The sequence below is a fragment of the Leptonychotes weddellii genome, unplaced genomic scaffold (assembly GCF_054177405.1).
Source record: "Leptonychotes weddellii isolate Sample4059 unplaced genomic scaffold, ASM5417740v2 HiC_scaffold_286, whole genome shotgun sequence".
NCBI lineage: Eukaryota > Metazoa > Chordata > Mammalia > Carnivora > Phocidae > Leptonychotes > Leptonychotes weddellii.
Window position 1 is genome coordinate 38,844 of NW_027880561.1, and position 9,205 is coordinate 48,048.

A 9,205-nucleotide genomic window follows, 5' to 3' on the forward strand; every position below is an offset into this window, starting at 1 on the left:
CTGTCGGGGAAAGTACTACCTGGACAGAGCCTTAGCAGATTATTGGAGGTGGCAGAGCAGGAGAGATATTTATTCAGATTTCGAAGTTGGTGTAGAACAGGTCATTCAATGTTGGGGGAGGGTGTGATTAAGATTGGGTGGAAAGAGTGTTAGAACGGTTTAGGTTTGGTGGATACAGCAAGGCAAGAACATTAAGACAAAGTTTCAAAGCTTCTTGTGGTTGAAAAATGTCATTTTGCACTTTTTATTGAAGCGTTGATGGATCTTCAGGTAGTTCCTGCAATGGACAATAAAGTTATTTTTCAACTTTTATCTTCCTAGGCAACAGATTCTTGTGATAGCAAAGTTATGTTGATGAAGCCCACAGAATCATAAACTCTCATTGATGTAGCTAGTAAGTTGTGTGTGTGATTTCTCTTATTATTTGCTTCTACGTAACTTCTCAGTTGAGTGTTTCAGGTAGTATATGGAAATGAAGGAAAGGAAGAATACCCTGATGAACAAGTAGTTTTTGTAATTAAATTAGAATATATTTTTAAGCTGACTCATATATTCCATTCAACTAGGCCTAACTTAAAGAAATACCTTGAATTCTGAAAGGGAGGGGTGTGTGTGTGTGTATGTTTGTAAAAACAGTTTGGAAAGGAGTTGTGGTTCTTCTTTTTTAAATGAGAGCAGTCACAATTCCCAGTCTTTCATTTAGTCTATCATATATATATATATATATACATATATATTTTTTTTTTCCCCCCAGCAAAGACACTATCATTACTACCAAATTTTACTCTCTTACCATCCTAATCACTATTCCTAGTGCAGTGCACTCAGGAAGTAACAAAAAATACTGGGAGATAGTTACTTTTTCTCCTCACACCTAACTAGCATATGGCAAAATTCATTTCATCCAATGCCTGGATGGCTTATGGGTCATGAGAACCTGGGCTTTGTTGATTTCTAAATTGTTCCCTTCCAACTTCAAGGGGCAGACTTCAACCTGATGCCAATATTTAACTTCCTGTATTGCTCCTGTGGACTTTAAGCCCTGGCCAACTCAATGAATTTATATGTCCATATTTGAATTTGGATGAAGGGAAGTTGTGAGGTAGCTCTTGTGATACACTGGATGCCACAGAAAGTATAGAAGACATTGTGGAGATAAGAAAAATTGCCTGATAGGTGACCCAGGAACTTTCTCTGGCTGCTAAGCAAGGAGCTACCGCCGAGACTGACAGCAGGCCCTCTTTCTGCAGGACAGCTGCAACTTCCCACAAGAGCAGAGGCTTCCTTTCATCCAACCAAGAGAATCTAAGAACGAGCTTAAAATCCTACAGGACTGAGGGGCAGTGTTCACAGACTCTGGGCAGTGGCATTTCCCAGAGGCCCCTAAAGTGCTGACATCTAAGTTTAACCTGCTTGGTGCTTAAGGTCAAATTTATTCCCCACTATGTGCAATGCAAACCACACACTTGCCTCATAAAATGGGAGCACAGTAGGGAAATGGGGTCCCTTAGCTACAACCCAACAATGTATGGCATTCAGCTGCACCCCAGCCCAAGCCCAGCTCTCCGCAGGATGCCAGCAGTATAAGAAGCCATATGCACCTGCTGACTCTTTTGCTTGTGAGTGCCCATCTTTACCAACTGACACCTACATTTGCGAAACACTGTTATCTGAATTGTTTTAAAGTTTTATTTTAATCCCAGTTAGTTAACATACAGTGTTTTATTAGTTTCAGGTGTACAATATAGTGATTCAACCATTTCATACATCACCCGCTGTTCATCATGACAAGTGCACTCCTTAAACCCCGTATCTGAATTCTAATGTGAAACTTTGCAGATGGAGCTTATATTCCATCAGCAACTATACATTTGTGTAGCCCTGTGGCTCATATCAAAGATGTCCTTTGTGTCTGACAACACTGAATTCCATGAGGACAAAATGGAGGTTCTCACATGTATTTGCATGTACTTCTATAACAGCATTTATTGGTCATTGGGAATTTTCCAGTAAACGGGCTAGTGTTTTCCACACTGCGATTTGTAATCGATAGTGGGTCATGAGATTAATGTTGTCAGTCATAAGCAGCATTTAAAGAAATGAGGTAAAATAAAACAGAAAATACCAGAGTGGCCTGCCTATATATATATATATATGCAATATACCCGTAGACCACACATACACACACACATTTCTGTGCCTACTGAATTATATCGATATGCATATTGTGCATGCACTGGGATACAAAAGTTTGAAGGTCTCTACTTTAGAGGATATCAGACAAATGCCTAGAGGCCATTTCTTCAGACATACATGAGGATGATGGGTTAAGACCTGCTCAGAATAAATTAACTGTTTTCAGTAGCTTTCTATATAATGCTGGAAATTGCCAGTGTAGTTTAAGTTGGTTCAGATTTACTATAGGCATTTGACCCTAAGCAAACTCTCTTGTGGAATCCTGAGGTTATGAGAAGAAAGAGTGATGAGTGGTGAGGGTTTCTGATTCATTATCTCTGTCATTGCCCAATTTTCTATTGTCTCTTTCTACAGCAGTGGGGTGTGTTCATGGGTGTGCTTCTGCTCTTGTCTGATGCTGCCTTGATCCATTCTCTTTTTTCCCTGCCTCTTTGTTACACTATAATGTACTTCATTGGACATCCAGTGATGGTGTCATTTATGTTGTTCAGTGTTGAGTAGAGACACCAGCAAAAGCACCCACCCAAGACTGTCCCTGGGGTGTGACTCCAGATGGGGTTCTGATTGACTGAATTCCCTTGGTGCCTACCCATTTTCTGATTCTGGTTCTCTATATTTTCTGCGGATTCTGTGAGCTACTCAATTTTTCTTCCAATAAATTTGTTTTCTGCAAAGCTAACGTTGGCTGCAACCAAGGACCTGAACTGCTTCAGACTTTAGTACAATGCGTGAGAAGTAGGTAACTGACATTTATAGACATGGTGTGGGTGCAGTGGGGAGTCTGGGCTTGATTCTGTGGCCTAACTGGGATTGAAAGCAGTAAAAATCCAGTCAGTATTTAGGGATGAGAATTTTTCAGCCAGTGAGAGCAGTGTTTAAATAGTTTATTAAATAATCTCCTAATATTCCAAACTCATGACAGTCCTATTACCTCTGGGGAGAGAAGGGATGAGGTAAGTAATTCACCTGGGGATGTTGTTAATAGGGACTTTTAAACTAAAAGAGCCATTTCTTATAAAAAGACTCTAAGCAAAAATGACAAGAAGTTAGCTAATTGTAGAAGAAAAGTCAGTAGTCCATGGAATGAGGTTCCTTTTGAAGGCAGGGAGAGGGGGACTAAGTCGTTGCTGCTGGATAAGAGTAGTAGGAAGGGCCTGAAAATTTGAAGGACTGAAGTATAGACAGTTTAATGAAAAATAACCATTGTAAATCTTTAAGCGATCAGCTCAGGATCCACCTGGAAACCTCCATAATCATGCTCCAAGTTTCTCTTTCAGCTGCAGGGCTGAGGTAATTGAACAAGTTGCAAGTTTGGCACTTGTAGGTTCCCAACTTACAATGGTGAGTTGAATTCACAACCTCACTAGCTTTTTTATGTTGATGTTAAGGTAAGCAGTGAATTCACATCTGGCTGTAGAGACCATTTTTATTGCAAATCTTACATTTGCTAATAATCTTATCATTTTCCTTTCCATCACATAAGTTTAAAGCTTCTCATGATTGGGTTTGTTTCTTGTGTTGATAACCAATTTAATTCCAAAACTTGGTTTTTGAAACTTCCTAACTCTTATTTTTAAAATATTTTATTTATTTGACAGAGAGAGAGAGAGACAGCCAGAGAGGGAACACAAGCAGGGGGAGTGGGAGAAGCAGGCTTCCCACAGAGCAGGGCCCGACACGGGGCTTGATCCCAGGACCCCGGGATCATGACCTGAGCCGAGGTCAGACGCTTAACAACTGAGCCACCCAGGTGCCCCAAAAACTTCCTAACTCTTACTAGGAGAAATCTCATTATGATAAGAAAGTAGCTGCAGAAGGACAGAAACTAGTTTAATTCATAAACTGTCCATGTACTGGCAATTTTAAACAAAGGATTCTGAAAGACACCTGGACTTCAGAGATAGTAGGCAGAACCTGAGAAATTCACTTTTTACTCAAAAAAGATCTGTAATTCTGATTGGCTGCCCTTCATAATAATTTTGTGCTCTGTTAGTTCCACTTAAGTCAATACCTCTCTTTTCTTTAAGGTGCACACTTGGGAGTTTTCTCCTTCAACCATAAGAGGAACATTGACTCTCGTGCTTACCTGCTTGGAGGTAAACAAAACAAAACAAAACAAAACAAAAACAGCCCATGAGTTTGTTGAAGTGCTTATTTAAACCACGTTTGTGAATCAATGTCTCATTTAAATTATCAGGGTTGTATTATTGGAGGCTTTAGAAGATTCAAGTCCCTCCAACCCCAAACCCAAAGGAACCTTCCCTGGCAGACTGAACAGCCTCTCTTCCCTTGTCTCATGAGGTTATTTTCGTATTGGTTGAGGATGCTGATGCATCCCCTTGCAAGGAAATCTCAATTCTCCTCATGTCTTGACATTTCCTATTATTTCCAAACATATAACTATAGTGGATCCCACTCAGAGGAAATATGGTTATAAGGTTATATCCTGTAGTAGAGTGTTACATAAAAAAAGAACTAAAGGTATTTGCTAATTTGTATCTCATTGTCTGGATAACCTACTTGGGAAAGGATTCTGAAGAGTCTTTCCCAAAGAGGAAAAACGTGATTTAGATCAGGAGAATATTATCAATATGAGTGTTCTCACTCACTGATTAAAAGAGGTTCTAAATTCAATATAGTATGTCACCCAGCTGATTATATTGGACTCCTTACATCCTCATAGAGTTTGGAATATATCCTGCCTGGTCTGCACTTGGTTTTTCTTTCATTGCCTGTCATACTCCTCAGCACACCATCAACTGTGACCTTACTGAATGTTTTATATAATGTAATAGTATCTTGTTTGATATTAGTTCTGAGCAAGAAAATTGTTTTATAGACCACACGGAATTACTGATCTGGTTTTACCATATACCTTATTATCCAAAAGCAGCTGGCTTTCTAGAATATTGGAATAATTTACCAAACTCCCAGTGGTAGCATCTTATTAGCAACCGAGGGTTTTCTCCCTCTTGCATGGAATATAGTTACAGAACTATAGTTATTTTTGTGTGGTTTAGGCTCCATTGTTAGGCTCCATGGTTCAGTCTCTGTTCTTAGTCGCCTATGCTGCTCCCCTCTGATTCTTTGGACTATTTTCTCTTTCACCCTCCTTCCACCTCACCCCAGTCCCATATGATGTGCTGCTGTTGTTGGTTGCCTAGTGTTTACACCAACCCAGGGATCTTTGCTTCGCCCCTTTTAGATCTGTTCAGTTTTGTTGTTGACTGTGCCAGTACGGGGTGCATAGTTCTCTAATACTCTTGCAAAAGGAGAACTGACTTAGAGAAACTCTGAGAAGCAAGTGTGGCTGCATTGCCTTCCAAGTCAAATGATCACAAGAATGGATTTGTAGGTGTCAGTGGTGATACTTTGGAATTTAGTGCTTAGCTGTATGCAAAGGGGGAGCAAAAGACCAACAGCAGAACACTGGAGTCCTCTATCAGGGAGCCTCCTCGGTGGCATAGAGCTGGAAGGCTTTGCCCGCAAAGACAGAGAAGGAATCTGAGGAGCCAGCTTGGACCAGGGGCCCTCAGGTGAGGGAAGGCAAGAGCATAAATCCCAAGTCTCTGTCCCCCACAAATTTGGAGGGAAAGGCTGCCTTAGCTTCCCCATCCTTTTCCTCATGGAAGGTCAAAATAGGGCAAATTTCTTGCCCAGAAAGGAGCCCCTTATCCCTCCACTCCAAAATTGGCTTTCCTTTGAAGAAGAATTCAGAAGGTGGTAAGAACTGTCAAGCCTAGAGCATGGTTGGAGTCTTCTAAGATGGTGGGAATGATGGGCGCCTGGGTGGCTCTGTCGGTTAATCATCTGCCTTCGGCTCAGGACATGATCCCAGGGCCCTGGGATGGAGTCCCACATTGGGCTCCCTGCTCAGCAGGGAGTCTGCTTCTCCTTCTCCCTCTGCCCCTCCCCCCTGCTCGTTCTCTCCCCCCCCCTCTCAAATAAGTAAATAAAATCTTTAAAAAAAAATAAAATAAAATGGCGAGAATGTGGAATCCACTGTGCGTGTGCCTATACCCAGCCCAGGCTTCCTGGAGGAAGGACTGAAGAATGTTAAGAATGTTACCACCTGGGGGAAGGGTTTGTTGGATCACAGTTGTTGGGAAGCCAAAGCCCAAGAGAGTAATGTCTCCAAATATCCCTTGACTGCTAGGGCTCATTAGCCCCCACAGAGCAGAGAGGAAAAATCCATGCTGTGGCAGCCTTGTCAGCTTCTACAACCTTTTCATTGGAGAGCCATTTGAAATAGAATAAATTGGCAAGAATTTTTACTTCACCTTTTGCCTTACTGGAGTAGTGCCAGGGATGAGATCATTGAGAAGTTATCATCTACAACCGGGGATCAATTTTAAAGATATCTGCTTCATTTTATTCCTTTTTTAAAAAAGATTTATTTATCTATTTGGGAGAGAGAGAGAAGGGGCAGAGGAGAGAATCTTCAAGCCGACTCCCTGCTGAGCAAGGAGCCCAATGCAGGGCTCAGTCTCACAACCCATGAGATCATGACCTGAGTTGAAACCGAGAGTTGGATGCTTAAATGACTGAGCCACCCAGGCGCCCCCATTTTAATCTTTAAAGTCAAGTTTAATTTTTGTTTTCTTTTCTACACATTTTATTTAAAATTATTGTTATCCCCTTTCCAACAGTGTTCCACTATTCATCAGGCTGTGGTGATGGCAATGCACAATACAATGATACCTAGATAGATGAAAGACAGAACTCTTTATTACATTAAGCTCCAAAAGAGAAAAGGCTGCTACACAGGGCCACACAGGGGATTGCTCCCAGAAAAAAGGTAAGAGCAAGCTGGAACTGTAGAAAGCAGCTTATATATGGCAAGGAGAGTGGGGTTAGTTAAGTTTCACGGGTTTCCTGTGGATTGGGTATTTTAAATAATTCTGTGGGCCCACGGAAGAAGGGGATGTCTCTGGATATTTGGCATCTGACAGTAAGTGTTGTAATTCAGGAGTGTTAGAGCCAGATAAAGGAAGGGGTTGGACTTAGCAAACTGTCCTGGAAGGGGAATTGAGAATTTTTAGCCATGATCTCTTAACTGAGACAAAATAGAACTTGTGAAATATATTACAAACAGGTAGGGAAGCAATTAAAACCTTTCCCCTGCCTTGTTTCACTTTTATTTGTTGAACATTATTAATGTTTTTATATATATTTGCATCTTTTTTCAAAATGTCAATCTGTGGATAATACCATATGTGAAGGCTATGGGTGGGTCAATAAGGGATAGGAAATCAAGTGATAAGAGCCACAATAGGGGATTTAACTGTTAATTACAATTGCCAAAGCAATGTGCCACAAGAAATGACTTTGTAAAGGAGTCAGTCTGTTTCTTTTTCAGTTCATGTAAAATATATTTTGTGAAACCAGGCTCATTTATGGCATAAAACACTACTTATCTTGTCCAAAAAGGAAAGAAAAGAAATCCAGTAACCTGGTTTAAAAAAAGAAAGTTATTGAATTAGGTGATTTAAGCAATAGGAACTTTTCATTTATGTTATGTTACCAGTAGCACAGATTACAAAGATTTTCTCCTATGTTTCCTTTTCTTTTTATGGTTCTGTGTCCTACACTTAGATTTATGATCCACTTTGAGTTCTGTATATCTATATAGATATAGATATATATAAATATGGTGCAAGGTATAAATCAAAGCTTTTTTTTTTTTCGTTTATGGCTATCCAACCATTCTATAGCCATTTGTTCAGAAAACTACTTTCTCCACTGCATTGCTTTTGCACTGTTGTCACAAATCAGTTTTCCATATATCTTTGGGCCTATTCTGGTCTCTGTTATGTTCCATTGATCTATCTGTCTATCACGGTGCTAGCACAGCAATGTCTTGATTATTGTTGTTTTGAAATCAGGTAGGATTAGTCCTCCAACATTATTCTACATTTCTGAAATTGTTTTGAGTGTTCTAGGTCCTTTGCATTGCATATGAATTTTTTAATCAGCATGTAAATTTCTATAAAACATTTATAGGGATTTTGATAGAGATTTCACTGAATAGATGAATTTGGGAAGAGTTGATCTCTTTAAAAGATTGAGTCTTCTGACTCATGAACACAGTATGGCTTTACGTTTTATTTAGGTCTGCTTTAATTCCTCTCACAGATGTTTTGTTGTTTTCAGTATGTAGGTATTGCACTTCTTTTGTCAGATACATTCTTGAGATGTTCACATTCTTTGATGCTATTGGTACATGACATTTAAAAAATGCTATTCACCATATTTATATCTAGGTACCCACAGAAGGTATCTTTTTATCATTTAATTGTCCTGAGATTATTTAAAATTTTATAAAATAGAGTTTAGAAAGTATTTTAGAAATGTATTCTCAGACTATCTCTTTTGTTAAAATTGAATCATAGGGGCACCTGGGTGGCTCAGTCGGTTAAGCGTCTGCCTTTGGCCCAGGTCATGATCTCAGCGTCCTGGGATCGAGCCCCACATCAGGCTCCCTGCTGAGCGGGGAGCCTGCTTCTCCCTCTCCCTCTACCTGCCGCTCCCCCTGCTTGTACTCTCTCTCTCTCTCTAATAAAAAAATAAAATAAAATAAAATAAAATTGAATCATAAAGATTTTTGAGCATTTAGAGCATATACTGAAAATGCTACTTAAGCCTTTTGTAGAACTATGTAAGCAAAACGAAATAAAAGCAAAACGAAATAAATTTGGGTAAGGAGTTATACAAATATATCTATTTGTAAGTGATAATAGTAATAATTACAATAATACCAACATTTCCTACAATCTGCTGAAACAGTACTATATATTCACTTACAATTATTAAGATTTTTATTCATATGAGTAGCTAAGAAAAATCATAGACGGAACTCACAAAAGTATTTAGATGTGGATATTTGTATTTAGGGTACTTAATGGTATTAGAAGGTACCGCTAAGGGGTAAAATCATATACTGAAATACATTCCTTGAACACATGAAGTTATTTCAGCATCCCTCAGGTTCTGGTTTCTCAACAGACTC